The sequence below is a fragment of the Canis aureus genome, chromosome 26, assembly GCF_053574225.1.
Source record: "Canis aureus isolate CA01 chromosome 26, VMU_Caureus_v.1.0, whole genome shotgun sequence".
Taxonomy (NCBI): Eukaryota; Metazoa; Chordata; class Mammalia; order Carnivora; family Canidae; genus Canis; species Canis aureus.
In genome coordinates this window covers 8957240-8978447 of record NC_135636.1, presented here as the reverse complement: position 1 = coordinate 8978447, position 21208 = coordinate 8957240, and the positions used below count along the sequence as shown (strand labels likewise).

Here is a 21208-nt window from a genome sequence, read left to right as displayed (position 1 = left end):
GAGCCCCTTGCTTAAAAATAATTAATAATTTCAAGGTGGTATCAGCAGAGCATTAAACCAAGAGTGGAGCCTTTCTGAACACAGAGCCTGTGTGGCTACATGGGTCATGCACCCCAAAGGTGGCCCAGGTGCTCTGCAGAGCCCAGGTTGCATGAGACATAAGCTTCCCCTGACAGGAGTTCCCTGTCAGGAACAGATGAATGACATCAGCTGGGGGTATGGGAGTGCCCAGCATGTGGCAGCCTCTGTGCTCACCTCACACATGCTGACCTCATTTCAGAATCTTAACCAGTCTGCCTGTGAGGTGATCACCTCATGTATCATCCCCTTGGTATCCATGAAATAGTTTTAATATCCCTCATTTTTCATATTGTAGAAACCGAGGTACAGAGAGATTAGGTAACTTATCCGTGGTCACAAAGAACAGAATGAAATAGCTACAATTCAAACCAGGTCCTAAGCTCTTAGCAACTACCCTGTAATATCTGTACAGATATCTCCATGAAGAAAGATGAAGGTGTTTCCTAGTCCTAGGGCTGCCCTAACAAGTACCCCAGACTGAGTGGCTTAGAACAACAGAAATTTCGTACCTCCTGATTCTGGAGACCAGAAGTCTGAAAGCCAGGTGTTAAAAATAACGTCATGGGGTGTATAAAAATAAAATAATAAAATTATTTTCTGTAGGCATTTTCAATTCCTTCATGTGAAACAGAGGCAGAAGACAAGGAAAAATCATAGCTTTTCCTGACTAAATATTCCTCTCCCATCTTCTGCAATCTCTGGCTCGTGATCTTTTCCCCACTTCTCTCTCTGGTTGCAAAAATATTGCTTTTATCATTTGCAGCTCCAAGAAAAATACAATGTGCCCAGTCCACATTCTTATCTGACTTCCTCTGGAAACATAGGTCAGGGTTGGTTGAGTGCCTTGTGCTGCTCTATGGCTCTATCCTCTCGAGCAATCCCCAAGCTCCCTTTCCTGCTTCAATGAACTCTGCTTGGTGGCTGGGGTCAGGAAGGGAGAAGTGACACTTGAGTTGGGTTATAGATACACTGTTTTAGCTGAATCCAGGAGCATGAGCTTTGCCTTGACCAGTTCTCTGTGAGAAAAAAAAGAGGGGAACCTGCAAAAGCCTCCAAATCCTGCCTGTGAATGAGGGTAGTTATTCTACAGACAGAACCCAAGGGTTAGAACAGAAGAAGCCCTATGGAGGCTGGTGCTGGTCAGCAGAAAGCAAGGGCATGACCATGAGTTTCATATAAAACTAAATTTAGGGGCACCTGGGTGACTCAGTGGTTGAGCGTCTGCCTTCAGCTCAGGGCGTGATCCTGGAATCCCAAGATCGAGTCCCACATCGGGCTCCTTGCATGGAGCCTGCTTCTCCCTCTGCCTATGTCTCTGCCTCTCTCTATGTGTCTCTCATGAATAAATAAATAAAATCTTTTTTTTAAAAAAAAGCACCCTAAATCTATCCCTTTTGAATTCTATGTACATAATGAAATATCAATCATATAATATTGTATAATGCATTTTATTATTTTATTTTTACACACCCCATGACGTTATTTTTAACAGGGACTGTGATCACAGTCCCTTGTATTATTAGGAATTCTGAGGTTCTGTTACTCATCTCCCAAACTCAGTCATCTGGTCTCTGGCACACCCTAAGTCAGCAGGAGGTGAAGCAGTGGCTCATCTAGCACCTGCTTCTCAAGAGGCTCTGGCACCCAACAGTGCCATCAGGAGGAGATCACTGAAACTAGCCACGGAGGTAGAATGGACAGCACATCTCCAAATCAATGGTCAAGGACCACCCACTCTGCCCCTTCTTTAAGCCATCAACGACCATGCTTGGCATTCACCCACTCCTGAGAGGGTGCTAAGGGCTCCCTGCCCTGGCTGAATAGGGCAGCAGAGAGGCATTTCCTCCTACCAGGCACTTAAGTCACGCAGTCAATGATTTACTACCGAGAATGCCTCTCCTGATTGTGTGCCTTGGTCACCATTCCCAGATACGTGATCAGTCTCTACATGTGTTATGGGTTGAATTGTGTTCCTCCCACTCCAAGCCCCACTGAAAAGATCCACAGGAGTCCTAATTGCCAGTACCCAGAATGTGCCTATATTAGGAAATAGGGTCTTTGCAGAGTCAGTCAAGATGAAGTCACGAGGCGGTCCCTCCTCCAATGACTAGTGTGCTTATATAAAGGGGACACCTGGATAGGTGACTGCAGGGAGGGAAAGTGATCTGGAGACACAGGGGGAGAAGGTCCTGAGAGGATGATGGCAGAGGCCAGGAACGCTTAGGTCTATAGGCCTAGGGAGGGCCTGAGGCTACCAGAAGCTGGGAAAGGGAAGGAAGGAACAGTTACCTCTCTGCCTCCTTCAGAGGGAGTTGACCCCTGGCTTTCAGACTTCTGGCCTCCAGAACCAGGAGGCAAGTAATACCTGTTGTTTTAAGCCACTCCGTCTGGGGTACTTTGTTAGGCAGGTCAGCAGTCATCATGTGACCCACCATTGTTTAGGTGGGTGTGGGGCTTGGCATGCAGGAGCTTTCCATCCCAGCCTGCAGCTCTGCTCCTGCCTTGGCTGTAGAGTGATGCCCGGGATCCGGTTTTACTGTTTCCCTCTGAAATAGAAACACTAATGCTAACATGTATTTCTGTGATGTTTATAGTTCATTCAAGACTTTACCTAGCATTCTCAAGCCTCATTCCTTTCTGTGCCCTAAAGTCTACCAGTAATGTCTTTGAGGTTAATTGGTGATAAGGGAAAAGGGGTTTGGGAAGGAGGTAGAAGTGTGAAGGGGAAGGTCAGGGAGGGAACGCTCCCCACGCCCCATCTTTTATTTGTAAGGCTCTATTGCTGGTGGACACCAAATTCTCACCTGTTTTTCTTATTTATTTATTTAAATTCAATTTAGTTAACATAAACTGTATTATCAGTTTCAGGGGTAGAATTTAGTGATTTCTCAATTGCATGTAACACCCATTACATCACGTGCCCTCCTTAAAGCTCATCACCCAGTAAGCAACCTAGTTTGTTCCCTATAGTTAGAGTCTCTTATGATTTGCCTCCCTCTCTGTTTTCATATTATTTTATTTTTCCTTCCCTTCTCCTATATTCATCTGTTTTGTTTCTTAAATTCCACATATAAGTGAAATCATATGGTATTTGTCTTTCTCTGACTGATTTCACTTAGCATAATACCCTCTAGTTCCATCCACATCATTGCAAATGGCAAGATTTCATTATTTTAGTGGCTTAGTAATATTCCTATATCTATCTATATCTATATACATATACATATACATATGTATATGTATATAGATGTATATATACATATACATCTGTATATATACATATACATATATATTATATATATACATTTATATCTATATATATACATCTATATCTATAGGAATCTATATCTATATATCTATAAATACATATATACATATATATCTCACATCTTTATCCATTCATCTGTTGATGGACAATCTTGGCTCTTTCCATATTTTGGATATTATGGATATTGCTACTGTAAACATTGGGGTACATTTGCCCCTTTGAATCCCAATTTTTGTATCCTTTGAATCAATACCTGGTAATGCAGTTGCTGGGTTGTAGGGTAGTTCTGTTTTTAACTTTTTGAGAACCTTCGTACCATTTTTCCAGAGTGGCTGCACCAGTTTGCATACCCACTAACAGTGTAAGAGGGTTCCCCATTCTCTGCATCCTCGCCAACATCTGTTGTTTCCTAAGTTTTAATTTTGGCCATTCTGGCTGGTGTGAGGTGGTATCTCATTGTATTTCCTTGATGCTGAGTGACATTTCATGTGTCTGTTGGCCATTTGTATGTCTTCTTTAGAGAAATGACTGGTCATGTCTTCTGCCCATTTCTTGACTTGATTTTTTTTTTTTTTTTTTTTGTGTGTGTGTGTGTTGAGTTTGATAGGTTATTTATAGATCTTGGATACCAGCCCTTTATCTGATGTGTCACTTGCAGAGATCTTCTCCATTCCACAGGTTGCCTTTTAGTTTTGTTGACTATTTTTCTTTGCAAAACCTTTTTATCGTAATGAAATACCAATAGCTCATTTTTGCTTTTGTTTCCTTTGCCTTTGGAGACATGTATAGCAAGAAGTTGCTGTGGCTGAGGTGAAAGAGGTTGCTGCCTGTGTTCTCCTCTAGGATTTTGATGGATTCCTGTCTGACATTTAGGTCTTTCATCCATTTTGAGTTTATTTGTGTATGGTGTAAGAAAGTGGTCCAGTTTCATTCTTCTGTCTGTGGCTGTCTAATTTTCTCAACACCATTTCTTGAAGAGACACTTTTTTCCAGTGGATATTCTTTCCTGCTTTATCAAAGGTGAGTTGACCATAGAGTTGAGGATACATTTCTGGAGCCTCTATTCTGTTCCATTGATCTATGTGTCTGTTTTTGTGCCAGTACCACACTGTCTTGATGATCACAGCTGTGTAATACAGCTTCAAGTCTGGAATTGTGAAACTTCCACCTTTGGTTTTCTTTTTCAACTTTCATTTGGCTATTTGGGGTCTTTCCTGTTCCATACAAATTTTGGGATTGTTTGTTCCTGCTCTATGAAAAATGGTGATAGTATTTTGATAAGAGTTAGCATTGAATGTGTAGATTGGTCTGGGTAGCATAAACATTTTAATAATATTTTTCTTCCAATCCATGAGCATGGAATGATTTTCCATTTTTTGTGTGTCTTCTTCAATTTCTTTCATAAGTGTTCTATGGTTTTCAAGAGTACAGATCCTTTACCTCTTTGGTTAGGTTTATTCCTAGGTATCTTATGGGTTTTGGTGCCTAGGCTCTTTCCATATTTTGGATATTATGGATATTGCTACTGTAAACATTGGGGTACATTTGGTGGGTTTTGGTGCAGTTGTAAATGGGATCAATTCCTTGATTTCTCTTTCCTCTGTCTCTTTATTAGTGTATAGAAATGCAACTGATTTCTGTGCATTGATTTTTATATCCTGTGACTTTGCTGAATTTCTGTATTAGTTCTAGCAATTTTTTGGCAGAATATAGGGTCATGTCATCTGCGAAGAGTGAAAGTTTGACTTCTTTGCTGATTTGGATGCCTTTTATTTTGTTGTTGTTTTTGTTGTTGTCGGGTTACTGAAGCTAGGATGTCCAGGACCATATTGACCAACAGTGGTGAGAGTGGATATCCCTATCGTGTTCCTGAGGATGATATTTGCTGTGGGTCTTTTGTATATGGCTTTTATGATGTTAAGGTGTTTCCTCTATCCCTACATGGTGGAGGGTTTTTATAAGAAAGGAAGCTGTATTTTGTCAAATACTTTTACTGCATGTATTGAGAGGATCATTTGGTTCTTGTCCTTTCTTTATTAATGATTGATTCGCAGATGTTGAACCACACCTGCAGCCCATGAATAAATCCCACTTAGTTGTGGTGAATAATCCTTTTAATGTACTTGGGTTCTATTAACTAATAATATCTTAAGAATTTTTGTATCCATGTTCATCTGGGATAAGTCTCCTTTTTAGTGGTGTCTTTGTCTGATTTTGGGATCAAGGTAATACTGGCCCCATAGAATGAATTTGGAAGTTTTCCTTCCATTTCTATTTTTTAAAACAGTTTCAGAAGAATAGGCATGAATTCTTTAAATGGTAGGATTTCCCTGGGAAGCCCCCTGGCCCTGGACTCTTGTTTGTTGGGAGATTTTTGATTACTGATTCAATTTCTTTGCTGGTTATTAGTCTGTTATTGTTTTCTATTTCTTCCTGTTTTGGTTTTGGTAGTTTATATGTTTCTAGGAATTTACCCATCTCTTCCAGATTGCCTAATTTGTTGGCATATAATTGCTAGTAATATTCTCTTATAATTGTTTGTATCTCTGCAGTGTTGGTTGTGATCTCTCCTTTTTTTCATTCGTGATTTTATTTATTTGGGTCCTTTCTCTTTTCTCTTTGATAAGTCTAGTTAGGGTGTTTATCAGTCTTATTAATTCCTTCAAAGAACCATCTCTAATTATGTTGACTTGTTCTTTTGATTTGTATATATCATTGATTTCTGCTCTAATCTTTATGATTTCCTTTCTCTTGCTGGACTTAGGCTTTATTTGCTGTTCTTTTTCCACCTCCTTTACATGTAGAGTTGGGTTTTATATTTGAGACTTTTTTTGCTTCTTAAGGAAGGCCTGTATTGCTATATATTTCCCTCTTAGGACTGCCTTTGCTGCATCCCAAAGGTTTTGAACTGTCATGTTTTCATTTTCATTTGCTTCCGTGTATTTTTTAAATTCTTCTTTAATTTCCTGGTTGACACATACATTCTTTGGTAGGGTGTTCTTTAATCTCCATATTTGTGGTCCTTCCAAATTACTTCCTGTGGTTGACTTCAAGTTTCGTAGCATCGTGGTTTGAAAATATGCATGGTATGATCTCAGTCTTTTTGTACTAGTTGAAACCTGATTTTGTCACCTAGTATGCATGTGATCTACTCTGGAGAATGTTCCATGTGCACTTGAAAAGAATGTGTATTCTGCTGCTTTAGGTTGAAATGCTCTGAATATATCTGTGAAGTCCATCTGATCCAGTGTGACATTCAGAGCCCTCATTTCCTTGTTGATCTTTTGCTGAGATTATCTGTCTATTGCTGTGAGTGGAGTGTTAATGTCCTGCACTATTATTGAATTATTATCAATGGGTTTCTTTGATTTTGTTATTATTTTGTTTATATTATTTCACTACTCTATGTTAGGGACATAAATATTTACAGTTGTTAAATCTTGTTGGATAGACCTCCATTACTATGATATAGTGTCCTTCTTCCTTTCTCAGTATAGTCTTTGGTTTAAAATCTAGTTTTTCGGAATGCCTGGGTGGCTCAGCGGTTGAGCATCTGCCTTTGGTTCAGGGTGTGATCCCAGGGTCCTGGGATCAAGTCCTGCATTGGGCTCCTCTCAAGGAGCCTGCTTCTCCCTCTGCCTATGTCTCTGCCTTTCTCTGTGTGTCTCTCATAAATAAATAAATAAATAAATAAATAAATAAATAAATAAATAAAATCTTTTTTAAAAAATAAAAATAAAATCTAGTTTGTGTGATATAAGAATGGCTACTCCAGCTTTTTTCTAATGTCCATTAGCATGAGAAATGGTTCTCCACCCCTTCACTTTCAATGTGGAGGTGTCTTCAGGTATAAAATGAGTCTCTTATAAGCAGCATATTGATGGGTCTTTTTTTTTTTTTATCCATTCTGATACCCTGTCTGTGTTTTTTTTATTGGAGCATTTAGTCCCTTTACATTTAGAGTGATTATTGAAATATATGAATTTAGTGCCATGGTATTACCTGTAAAGTCACTGTTCCTGTAGATTGTCTATGTTCCTTTCTCATCTCTGTTCCTTTTGGGCTCTCTCTCTGCTCAAAGGATCCCCTTTAATATTTCTTGCAGGGCTGGTTTAATGCTCACAAATTCCTTTAGTTTTTGTTTATCCTGGAAACTCTTGATCTCTCCTTCTATTCTGAATGACAGCCTTATTGGATAAAGTCTTCTTTGCTGCATATTTTTGCCATTTAGCTCATTGAATATACTGTGCTGGTCCTTTCTGGCCTGCCAGCTCTCTGTGGACAGGTCTACTGCCAGTCTTATGCATCTACCCTTATAGGTTAAGGACCTCTTGTTCCGAGCTGCTTTCAGGATTTTTCTCTTTATCTTTGTATTGTGCAAGCTTCGCTATAATATATCAAGGTGTTGATCTATTTTTGTTGATTTTGAGGCCAATTCTCTGTGCCTCCTGGACTTGAATGCCTGCTTCTTTCCACAGATTAGGAAAGTTCTCAGCTATAATTTATTCAAATAAGCCTTCTGCCCCTTTCTCCTTCTTATCTTCTGGAACTTCTATAATACAGATATTAATGGAATCACTGAGTTGCCTCAGTCTACCTTTGTCATCTAATAGGTTTCTTTCCCTCTTCTTTTCAGCTTCCTTATTTTCCATCATTTTATCTTCTATCTCACTGATTTGCTCTTCTGCTTCATTCATCCTCATTTTTATGGCCTCCACTTGAGACTGCATCTTGGTAATAGTACTTTTAATTTTGGCCTGACTAGATTTTAGTTCCTTTATCTCTATAGTAATGGATCTTTAGTGTCTTTTTGCTTTTTTCAAGCCTAGCTAGTATCTTTATAATCGTTTTAAATTCTAGTTCAGACATCTTACTTGTATCCATACTGAGTAAATCCCTGGCAGTGAGTACTACCTCCTTTTAGTTATTTTGGGGTGAATATCATCATCTCATCATTTTGTCTAGGAAAGAAAAGAAGAAAGATAAAACAAGAACAACCACAGAAAAAGGCCAACACAACAAAACACTAGATTCTTTTTTTTTTTTTTAAGATTTTATTTATTTATTCATGAGAGACAGAGACAGAGAGAGAGAGAGAGAGGTAGAGACACAGGCAGAGGGAGAAGCAGGCTCCATGCAGGGAGCCTGACGTGGGACTTGATCTTGGGACTCCAGGATCACACCCTGGGCTGAAGACAGGTGCTAAGCTGCTGAGCCACCCAGAAATCCCCAAAACACTAGATTCTGAGTGTGTTTTGATCTGCTTATTAAAAAGAAACTAGAACCCAAAATAAGAAAAATGTGTGTGTGTATGAACATAAAATAAAACAAAAGGAAATGAAACAAAAAATAAAAAATATGTATAAGATATACATAAAAATTAAAATTAAAAAATAATTTAAAAAGTAAGAAAATAACTCAAAAAATAATACTGAAAGACTTAAGAGGGTAGCCCAGGTGGCTCAGCAATTTAGCATCTTCCTTCAGCACAGGGCACGATCCTGGAGACCGAGGATCGAGTCCCACGTGGGGCTCCCTGCCTGGAGCCTGCTTCTCCCTCTGCCTGTGTCTCTGCCTCTCTCTGTATGTGTCTCTTATGAATAAATAAATAAAATCTTAAAAAAAAAAGACTGAAGAATAGAAAAGAAAGACAAAGAATGCTATGTACCGTTTTCCCCGAGAGCCTAAGCTTTGCAGCTCTCTGAGATCAATAAACTTGGTGTGACTGAGTTGGTTTTTGCCGGTCCTCTGGGGAAGGCAACTGTTTCTCGCTTATTCTCGCTTATTCTCGGGGGGACTAGCTGCGGTGGAGCTGCGCCTCCCGCTACAGGGAGGCAGGGTTTGGTGTATGCAGCTCTGACTGCACTAGGTGATGCCGTTTTGTTCCCTGCGGGCTTCCGCCGACAGGCAGGATGGATATGGGAGCACCTGCTCCCCAGCCCCCACTCTTCAGTGAGCCCTCACGGAGGAAGAGCAGTCAGACGCTCCGTGTCCCCAGTCTCCACCGGCGCTGTGCGTTCACCCAGCCTGTGCTTGAGCGGTTTGACCTCAGGCAGCTGCTGAGCTTGCAAACTCCAAACTGCGGAGCCGTGCGACCGAGCCGCGCCATCCCTCCCCGGAGCGCGAGGAACTTCCCAGGCTTCTACCTTGTGCCGCACCGGCCGGAGAGCGGTGTGCGAGGGGCAGTGGTTGCTTCGCTGCTGGCGGCAGCACCAGGCACAGAGCCCACGCCTAGACTCGCTCTTCTCAGCCAGCTTCCCGCTCCAGAGCTTGGCCACTCTGCCACACTCAGGCGCCCCCACTTTTTGTGTGTGATCCCAGGCGTCCTGAGGCCACTTGTCCCGCCTGGGACTCTGCTCTGCTTTGCCACCTGAGTGCCTTTAAGCCAGGCACGTCCCCCACTGTAGCAGACTCTGCTGCTTATAATACTTAGTGGCAGCCTCCTTAAGCCCACTCTCCCCTCTCTGCCGTATCCTTAGAAATATCTCCCCAGATTCAAGTCTCCATACCTCCTACCTTCGAAATGGTGGTTACTTTAATTTTTTTAAAAGATTTTATTTTTTTATTCATGAGAGACACAGAGAGAGAGAGAGGCAGAGACACAGGCAGAGGGAGGAGCAGGCTCCATGCAGGGAGCCCGCCGTGGGACTCGATCCCGGGTCTCCAGGATCACGCCCTGGGCCAAAGGCAACGCTAAACTGCTGAGCCATCTGGGCATCCCCTGGTGGTTACTTTTCTGTGGGTAGAGTTGCAGCATATGTTTTCTCAGATCTCCGATTGATTACTCATGTGTTCAGAATGATTTGCCAACTATCTCCCTGTAATCCAGGGACCAGAGAAACCTAGGGTCCCCTACTTCTCTGCCATCTTAACTCCTCCTCCCGCCAAATTCTCATCTTTTATTAACAAATAATTTCAAATAAAAGACTATAGTTCTTCTTCTTCTTCTTCTTCTTCTTCTTCTTCTTCTTCTTCTTCTTCTTCTTCTTCTTCCTTCTTCTTCTTCTTCTTCTTATTATTATTATTATTATTATTATTATTACTATTTAAGTAGGCTCCACGCCCAGCATGGAGCCTAGTATTGGGCTCAAACTCATGATCCTGAGATCAAGACCTGAGCTGAGATCAAGTGTTGTACACTTAACTGACTGAGCTATTATTTTTAATAGTGACAAAATATAACAAAATTTACCATCTTAACCATTTTTAAGTGTATGGTTCAGTGTCATTAAGAACATTCATATTGCTTTGCAACCATCACCACTGTCTGTCCACAGAACTCTCTTCACCTTCTGAAACTGAAACTCTCTACTCCTTAAACACTAACTCTTTACCTCCTCACCCCACCTCCTGGCGACCACCATCCTCCTTTCTGTCTCCGTGTATTAGACTATTTTATGTACCTCACCTAAGCAGTATCATAGAGCGTTTGTCTTGTCGTGACTGGCTTATTTCACTTAGCATAATGTCCTCAAGATTCAACCATGTTGTAGTATGTGTTAAAATGCCCTTCCTTTTTAAGGCTGGATAATATTCCATTGTGTATATGTATACATACCACATTTTACTTATCTACTCATCTGTTGATGGGCATTTGGCTTGCTTTCACCTATTGGCTGTTGTAAATAAGGCTGCTGTGAACATGAGTGTTCAGATAATCTCAAAGAGATTGGACAAGAAGTGGAATTACTGGAACATATGGTGATTCTGCTTTTTTAGTCTTTTGGGGAATTATTCTGCTGTTTTCCACAATAGCTTGCATCATTTTACATTTCTAACAACAGTTCACAAAGGATTCCAGTTTCTACACATCCTCGCTAACATTCATTATTTTTCTCTTTTGATAGGAGTCATCCTAATGGGTGTGACGTGATGTCTCATTATGGTTTTGTTACCATTTCCTTAAAGATTAGTGATGTTGAGCCTCTTTTCATCTGTGTGTTGGCTATTTGTATACCTTCTTTGGAGAAATATTTATTCAAGTTCTTTGTCCATTTTTTAATCCAGTTGATTGTTTTTGTTATTACTGAGTTGTAGGAATTCTCTCTATATTTTGGATACTAATCCCTTATCAGCTATGTGATTTGCAAATATTTCCTCCCATTCTCTGAGTTGCCTTTTCACTCTATGGTTTGTGTTCTTTGAGGTATAGATGTTTTTAATTTTGATGTAGTCCAATTAAATTTTTTCTTCTTTTGTTGCCTGTGCTTTCAGTGTTATACCTAAGAACTCATTGCCAGTTCCAATTTGTATTTTCTTCGAAGAATTTTATGATCTTAGCTCTTATACTTGGGTCTTTAATCCATTTTGAGTTAGTTTTTGTATGCCATGTAAGGTAAGGACCAACCTCATTCTTTGCATGTGGATATCTAGTTTTCTGGACACGATTTTTTGAAAAGATTGTCCTTTGCTCATTGAATAGTCCTGGCACTCTTGTTGAAAATCACTTTGCCGTTTATGCATAGGCTTATTTGTTGGTTTTTATTGTTTTTTTTTTTTTTTTTTTGGTCTATATGTTTGTCCTTATGCCAGTACTACACTGTTTTGATTACTGTAGTTTTGATGTAAGTTTCGAAATTAGGAAGTCTTAAGGGTTTTATAAATTGTTTATTGGATCTAACCCCACATAACCTGGAGATTCCAGGAAATGACTATTTAAAACCAAACCCTCAAGTAAACTGGAGCCTTCTTCACTCACAGCAGAAACATTCCCCAGTATTCTCTAACTTTGTATTCGTTTCCAGCTAAAAACTGACCTTCTTTACTATAAGGAGGATTTCCTGTTAGTGAAATCGTTCATTTTCTTTGGTGCAGTTTTCATTCCACATGAATTCAGGTGGAGTAGAACCTTACTCTGTGGCTTCCTTGGGCTTTTACTTTGCTTTTTCTTTTTAAAGTAAAATTTTACTTTTTTAGAAACAAATAACAACAAAATTGGGTGTTGGGAGGCTTGAGACCTATGATTACAATTAACGTGCTACAATCTAGCCCTACAAGGTGTGATTTTCCTCCAAATGTAATGAAATTCTTAGAAAGGCAAATAATGCTACAAAAGCTGTATTTAGGGACACCTGGGTGGCCCAGCAGTTGAACCTCTGCTTTCGGCTCAGGGTGTGATCCCAGGATCCAGGATCGAGTCCCACATTGGGCTCCCTGCATGGAGCCTGCTTCTCCCTCTGCCTGTGTCTCTGCCTTTCTCTGTGTGTCTCTCATGAATAAATAAATAAATCTTTAAAGTAAAAAAGAAGCTGTGTTTACAATGGAAAACAAAATTATGTTTCTGTTTGGAACCTACCTGAATATATTTTCGTTTATTGGGAAAGAAAAATAAAGTTTCCTGATACAGAAGTGATTAACTTTAGAAATGCTAAGGGTATTGCCCCTAAGCATTTAGAAATCTATAAACTTTCTACACCAGTGTGCTTCACTGCCAGGTGTTACAAAAAAGGGGCAGCATTCAGTGACCAAACAAAATGGTGAATTCAAGTTACATGAGCATTTATGTAGACAGAGAATTTTCAAAAACAGATACGCCCTAAAACTCAATCCTACCACCTAACTTTACAGAAGGGGAAACTGAGTCCTAGAATAGTTAAATTATATGTCCGAGCTCTTATAACTTGCACACTTAACATTTTGGGGCTGCTGTGCTGTGTGGGTCCTTTATTTAGCTATTGCTGGGGTGAATAACAGTTATGTTTGATTTTAATCTGAAATCATTAGTTGCCTTTTTATTTTCTTTCTGAGGAGAAAACAATCTGATCTGGAAGGAAAACTATTTCATGTGTTTATATTTTTCTGAGATATGTGATGTTGCAAATTATACTTTTATAACTAAGTTATCGTTAGACATTTGGATTATTTTAGTTTGTTGCTCCTAGTGTGTTAGCTGCTCTACTTTCAAACTAATGGTTTTCTTTTTTTTTTTTTTTTCAAATTAAACAAGTAAAAATTTAAGTTTAAAAAAAACAGCATCATTTATGCTCTTTTTGCTATTGATGTCATAGGGGATGGTGTTAGATGAATAAAACCTGGCCATAAACCATTCTGAGTAGAATGATCCAGAAAAGTTGGACTCTGAATGGAAGGAAGTCTTAAAGACCTTAAGCAATTAATTTGGCTGGTCAGTTTCTTTCTCTGTGTTTCTTTTTATGCCCAAAAGTGATCTATGATTTTTTTTAAATGTCTAAGTTGAATAGAGCTCTTCTAATGAGAATAAAATACAAAAGCTGTTATTGAAAATAATAGTTCCCACTGTGTTGGGAACTTTATCTACTTTATTCCATTTGGGGCCCCGACATAGTTTTGTGAACTAAGAGCCATGATCTCCATTTTATAGATAGGCAAACAAAGGCTCCGAGAAGTTAAGTCACAAAGTTAGTAAGTGGTGCCACAGCCAGGATTTGCCACCAGGAGTAGCAGTTTGGAAAGCCCAGCTTTTCCAGGACACATCCGAAACATGCTGAATCCACATCCCTGATGCTTAGCTGGGCAAGGAGGACCCAAGCCCCAGGAAATTCACAGGCCCAGTGGCCAGTGCTTGGGCCACACCAACCAATGGAATATGTGTGCTGTGGAAATCTGGCGAAGAACATCCCAAAGAGCTGGGAATTCAGAGGATCCCTTGGGGTGCGAGGGAACCTGAAGCCTAGAGAAGCCACAGACATTGCCTGTTAGAGTCAGGGATTGGGTCCCAGGCTTCCCGACTTTTCTATGACCTCAGGGGTTTCCCTTCTCCCTCTTCACAGCCAAAGACCACCAGTGGAGAATCTGGATCTAGGATTGAGGGAAAGTTACAAAGTCAGAAAGTAGAAACAGCCAAAAGAAAATGGTAAGTACCTTAAAAGAGGAAATCATGCCGCACAGCTGGTCCAATGAGGGCGCTAATGGGAATATTTTGGAGGATCCATCCACTCACATCGCCACAAGGCTGGAAAAGGAGATCTGGTGATGTTCTTTGCAATTCTGCAACCAGAGAAGAGTGTCATGCCCAGGAGGGCACAGCAGTGAGGATTGAAGAGGATCTGATTCCTGGCTTATTTCTCACTGAAATCCTTAACAAATGCCAGCTCTTGTGTGTCAGGCACTCAAAGCCCAGAAAGAAATAACAATAACAACAACAACAACAGTAACAGTAGTTAATCTTTGCTGAGTGTTACCGTGCACGGAGTATTACAGGGGCAAACCTAAGGGTTCATGTATTGTAAGGGATTGGGATAGATTTGGAAAAAGAAAACAGCAAGATCAGATGTTAAGGAGCAGTGTTCAAGGAAGCTTGCAGTTTGTTTTTTCAGACTTGTTTCTAAGCAGAGCCTGGCCCACAGTTCATGGGTCAGTAGAACTGAACCAGACTGGTGTGATTAACTTGTTCAGGACCCCAGGACTAAAAGACTGGAAAGCCAGGATTTGCATAAGAAATGTAATTCCACATTCCAGGACCCATGTTGCCTCCTATGATGAAAGCCATTGGGGCCACCCTTGTCAAACTGTAGCTGAACAGGGCAACTCTCTTGGGTTCTGCCCAGGTCATGATCTCAGGGTCCTGGGATCGAGCCCGGTGTGGGGGACTCTATGTTCTGCATGGCCTGCTTCCCCTCTCTCTCCCCCTCTGCCCCTCCCTCCACTCATGCTCTGTCTCTGTCGCTCTCTGAAATTAATAAATAAATCTTAAAAAAAAACAAAACAAAACACATATCAACAGCTACTGCTGACAGCACTCAAGTTAATGCAACTGATTTGGTTTTTTATTGGTACCAGCATATCTTGTGCGCCTAGGGAAAAAATACAGCAAAACTGAAGTCTGCCAAAGCACAGCAAAACCAGCTCAATTCTGGAAGTCAGAGTGTTTGTCCTAAAGAGGCAATGTGGCTTCTGTGTTAGTAATAGTATCATTACTGCATAATACCTTCTATTTCTGATTATGAAGGTAATATTCACTTGTGTACAGTTTGAACAATTTAGGAAAATATAAAAACGAAAATACAGAACATCAAAGCTCATGGATTGAATCCTTGGGCCCTAATGTAATGTGATTCAGACCATGAATTGTTAATGAGGGAGATGTTCCTTGAGAAATGTCATTCACTGTGCAGGCGGCTAGGTCACTTGAAAGCTTTGTATGCCTAGAATTCTGTTCAAAGAAAAGCAGATACCTAACTCTGGGAAATGAACAAGGGGTAGTGGAAGGAGAGGTGAGTGGGGGGTTGGAGTGACTGGGTGATGGGCACTGAGGGGGGCACTTGACGGGATGAACACTGGGTGTTATGCTATATGTTGGCAAATTGAACTCCAATAAAAAAATGCAAAGAATTAAAAAATAAATAAAATAAAAGGAAGCATTAAAATAAAACGGTCACTGGGATCCCTGGGTGGCGCAGCGGTTTAGCGCCTGCCTTTGGCCCAGGGCGCGATCCTGGAGACCCGGAATCGAATCCCACGTCGGGCTCCCGGTGCATGGAGCCTGCTTCTCCCTCTGCCTGTGTCTCTGCCTCTCTCTCTCTCTCTGTGTGTGTGACTATCATAAATAAATTAAAAAAATTAAAATAAAATAAAATAAAATAAAATAAAATAAAATAAAATAAAATAAAACGGTCACAGTCATAACCTAGGGCTGTTGGCAGAGGCCGTTTCTTGTAATGGTCATGAAATTTGTGGTTTTGAAGAAATAGTGCCTCCCTGAGAGTACACTCACAGGGGGAGATGGTGCTTCATTCTCTTCTGGGGTGTCACGTACCCTGCCACACTCTGCACTCTGCACCTACTCTCTCTTACAGCAGAGCAGACCCAGTGTGAATGAATGAGGGGTGTCACCATGAGGCCACCATGCATCAGTGCGCTGTTAGGTGAGATGTGCAGTGCTCCAGGAGATGGTGCTGAAACCAAAGACCAGAGCGAGAGGTGGTGATTTAAGTCTATGTTCTAGAGCAGTTGTACCTACACTTGCTTCCTAGCTGTGGTTATCTAGGCAAATTAATGAACCTTTCTGAGCCTCAGTTTCTTCATATGTGAAATGGGAATAAGAACAGCCTCTGCCAGGAAGGAGAGTATCCAAAGAGTTATGCATGTGTAATATCTCACTTTGATTGACATGTTCTCATGATTTGCCCATGAAGTAAGGACAATAATAGAGGTCCTGAAGGGGAAGGCAGGGCTTTTATTCATTTGACTTCATGTCTTCTCCTGCTAGAGAGATGGAAGAGTGGTGGCAGGTTGGTTAGATAGTTGCATTTGTTAGGAGAGACTAAACAATAAACCTCCAACTTTCAGGAACTTAACACAAAAACAAGTGGTCTAGCCAGTGTGGCTGGGATGGCTCTTCCCCAGGTGGTGACTCAGGTAAAAAGCCTGTTCCCACCTTGTAGAATGTCAGCTGGAAGACACAGTTTACAGGGTCATAGCAGAGGAGAGGGGGCTGGAGACGGCATGGGAGGGTTTTAAATATCATGTGTCGGGGGAGGTGGCATATACTGCTGTCCACCCATATGAAGCTGGACAGAACCCAGTCACATAGGCTCTCCCGAAATACAAGAGCCTCAAAATAAAAGGCACATGGGGAGGCTTAGTGGCTTCTACCACAGGGGCTACCGTGTTGTAAGTAGTGATGTAGAACTTGCTTATTATATCATTGCCAAGAGCCAAGACTGATCATGACTTTGATTAGGTGACTTTCTAGAGGTTGGAGGAAATGGCGTCCTGACTTTGGGGATCTGTCTAAACAGAGCCATGTTGCAGCACTCTGGACAGCTTACATCTATGAGGGGTAGAAGCATCTACCCTTCACCATGCTTTTAGGAGGCTTAGAGGACGTGACTACAGAGGAAGATGATGTGCTGTTTGGTTTCTTCCCCAGGAAAAGTATTTCCAAGTACTCATCTGCAGCCAATCTTCCTTAACCCTGTGCTTGCACTTACGATGCTACTTAGAGCTAACACGTACTCAACAAACATTATTGATGACTCAGCTAATCAAAGAAAGATTACATTGTTCCTGATGGATTGGTTTCTTTTTTTTTTTTTTTTTAATTTTCATTTATTTATGATAGTCACACACACAGAGAGAGAGGCAGAGACACAGGCAGAGGGAGAAGCAGGCTCCATGCACCGGGAGCCCGACGTGGGATTCGATCCCGGGTCTCCAGGATCGCGCCCTGGGCCAAAGGCAGGTGCTAAACTGCTGCGCCACCCAGGGATCCCTATAGATTGGTTTCTAAGGTAGAGTGATGCAACACATTTTAAATAAAGCCCTGTAAAAAATCTGTTTAGTTCTTTGAGGTTTTAATGCCTAAATGGTTAGCCATTCTTTAAAAAAAAAAAAAAAAAAAGATTTTATTTATTTATTCATGAGAGACACAGAGAAAGAGGCAGAGACATAGGCAGAGGGAGGAGCAGGCTCCTCTTAGGGAGCCTGGTTAGCCCTTCTTTTCTAGGCTCTGCATGTGATCAGAACCCACAGGCCCAAATAAGACAAAGTAGATATCTACAGGAGAATTATTTATAAAATATCCTATGGATTAATCACACTAGATTGGCTTGTCTTTCTCACTAAACATCTTGAGGGAAGGGGCCAGATGGAGCTTGCCTGTTCCTTGCTGTGGGCCTGGCACCTAATCCGATGCCAGACACGAAATATGTATCTTAAAATGGTGATTATTGTAAATTTAAAAAGTGTAAAAATAGCTGTTGATTTGATTCACTGATCTCTCCAAGAATCCCAAAAAGCAGTGATCCTGCTTATAAATATTCATCTTTTTCTCCTGCAGTCTAAATGGTTCCCTTGGTTTGTATGAGGCATGAACTTTGCATGGCTTCTTCTAAAACATGACGCAGGTCAGCTGTCCTTGTCTTAACCGTTCCGGTGGTGCCCAGCTGGCACACGACTGTCCTTATCTCATGGCCACTGGAAGAGTATTTCGTAAGCCCCGCTGCATGCCCGGGCCCTGGGACGGCACCCCCCAGCCCTTGTGTGCCCTTGTGTGGCCTAGTGTGCCAGCCAGCTTTATGACAAAGTGAGGGAATGATGAGATGCCCTTAAGTCATTTCCACTTCTTCACATATGACCTCTCCTCCTGTGTGCAACCTCACCAAGAATTCACGACAAAGAGGCTACCAGTGGCCAGTGTGCAGTTTTCTAGACCCCCCCACGGTGGCAGTGGGGGGAATTCTGTAGAATTCAGCCCATTCTGCCTTATTTCGTTATCACATCCCAAGACAATAAGTATGTCTATTATATTAGAGTGGGAGTTAGGCCTTCCATGTTTAGCAGGGTTTATATTAATGTGGTTTTCTCAAAATGAATTCCTCCTTGTCCATTCATTCCACAAATATTTACAGAGAAGTTACTATGTACACAGGCCTTGGCCACGGAATGCGGAGGGGCCACCTCACCACTATCCCTTTATAAACTCATCCCAGTGGTCCTGGAGACAGAGAGTCCTCCAGGCCGTGCCCCATTAGGACCTTCATATGTGCATCCCTGGACCCTTACATCCAAGACTCCTCCCCTTCTCACCCTGCTTGGATCAGTGACCAGGATCAGAGAACCAGGCTGCCTTCCTGGCTCTGAACTGTCCATGTGGAGGCTCTGAGAGGGGGCGGTCTCAGGCTGGGTTCCCCCAGGAGCGGGCCCTGAGCAAAGATATAAATGTAAGTAGTTTATTTGGGGGAGGGGCAGCCCTGGGAAGCATCGGCAGGGGCGTAGGGAGGTGAGCTGGGAGGGAGGCAGCCGATCCAGGGTGCATCATCAATCAAATCAGCCCCGTGGATAAGGGCTTACTCTTGCCAGAGCATAAACTGTGAGTCAGTTGTCCTGCCCATTAGGTGGGGGATAAGGGGGCTGGGTATTCCTAGCCGGCTCCCAGAAGTTATGGATGAGGCCTGATGGGGGGTGGGGGGGGAGCAATTCCCAGCACTTGAGGCTAGCTGCGCTCCTGGCACAGGTAGGGTCTAAAGTCTACCATGGCGGCTGGGAGTGGAAAGCCGCATGTCTCTGAGTAAAGGTGGCACCTGGAGCAGGAGAGCTCTGCTAGAGCTGAATTTCAGACTTGAAAATCTCAGGGCAACTTGAAACATGAGAGCTTCTTTTCCAATGCCTTCTACTACCTACAGTTTCCCTCTGGATGGCAGACGCTGTCAAGGGCTCTACCCTTTGCTGGTATAGTTGGAGCAGGTTGGCTGTTTTGGTGATGGCTGACGATACATAAGAATAAGAATCAGCTTTGGGTGTCCATTAGGTCGTCAGAAAGTATTTTAAGCATCTGGTGTTTTGTGTGTGAATGCTTGTTCGTTATTACAGAGTTACTTGGTTAAAAAGTTATATATACTGTTGCTCTGAGACATTCCTGCATTGTGAAAAGTAAACAGGTCTGGGTAAAATGGATATATTTTTAATGCAGTAAATAGCATTATTATTTAAACACACAGAACTCCCAAGTTGTAGTAGAATAATGATGATTGCCTACATCCAAATATTTGTATATCTTCTCCCCCAAATCACCCAAATCAACAAACAGAGCAAATAAAAGCATCTTTTTACACATGTCCTCAGTATTACTAGGAGACATCATTTTACACACTTGAAGTTACCTGTAGAGTGAGAGAAACACCCAGGTCCAGCCGGGTGGCTCTGGAGCCCACCCCTGTCAGGACCACTGCAAAGACAGTGGAGAACAAGTGGAGAAAAGGACAGGAATTGAGGAGCTTGGGGTGATGCAACCCAGGCAACATCACTCCTAGAAAGTCAAGTCCCATCCCCATTGGAAGTATTTGAACGCCAGTGGGACCCGTGGTGATAAACCTGGGAATGATGAGGCTTCAAGACAGAAGTGGTGGCCTCGGAAGGGCACTTACCGCTTGGAGACTGGGCAATGTGGAGAGAGAAAAATGAAAGCGATAAAATTAAGAGCCCCGCAGAGATCAATGAATCACAAATGCAGAAGAGACCCTCTCCCAAAAGCAGCGCCGTTCCATGAGGAAGCTGCACATCACTAAGTTAACAGCAGAGGGCGAGGTTGAATCAAGAAACCTAGGTAGCCGCCCAAGCCCTGTCCTGACTGCATGAACCCCTTGCTGGTCCAGAAAAGACAATATTGTCGGAGGAGCAGAAAACAGCACACAACATGCAAGCAAAGCCGCAGTTAGAAGAAAGTTTCAGAACCAAGCCTTTCAGAGGATGAATGTTGTCACCCCCTCTAAACATACACACACACACACACACACACACACACACCCAAAGCAGAAGAAAACAGTATTTTTCACACATATATTCATATGTGTGTATATGCATGTACGCACATATACATATATATCATACATCTGTGTATATATGTACCTACATACACAGCTTTGTGATATATATATATATATATATATATATATATTCCAAATCAAAAATTTAAAAAATCAGAACTAAAATGAACAGAAACCTGTAAGATGTGAAATGAGAGTTGGCTGAACTTGGGAGAGGAGATGAAGGATTTCGGTTTGCAGATGCTAATTGGACAGCAGGCTGACCAATAACCTGCCACCTGAGAGTTTCCCTTTTCCATCCATGGTTCTTTCTCTCCTGAGCTCCAGGCCAAAGTAAGTCTTCCTTGCTGGCAACTGTACTCCCATCCAATGGGAAACATTTTGTCAGACCAATCTTGTTGATAGTTTTAACTTTCCAAGTTCTCCATTAAATATAAGTGTAGGAAATACCCAAAATCTTTCCTAGGGCAATTCAAGTGGTGTTTGTTTGTTTGTTTGTTTGTTTTTAAGATTTTTGTTTATTTATTTGACAGAGAGAGTATCAGCAGAGGGAGTGGGAGAGTGAGAAGCAGGCTCCCTGCTGAGCAGGGAGCCCAATGCGGAGCTTGATCCCAGG

The 21208-nt window shown here is 41.8% G+C and overlaps 1 protein-coding gene across 4 annotated transcripts in view; it reads left to right on the top strand.

Moving 5' to 3' along the window:
• Positions 1-21208, top strand: part of RIN2 (Ras and Rab interactor 2) — a 216975-nt gene that overhangs the window by 13558 nt on the left and 182209 nt on the right. Inside the window, exon 1 of one of the 4 annotated variants that reach the window (XM_077872002.1) lies at positions 14098-14180. The exons of the other annotated variants lie outside the window; for them this stretch is intronic. The gene's annotated coding sequence lies outside the window, so the exon portion shown is untranslated. Of the gene's footprint in view, positions 1-14097; positions 14181-21208 lie in introns of those variants that run through there. 4 annotated transcript variants of the gene reach the window in all.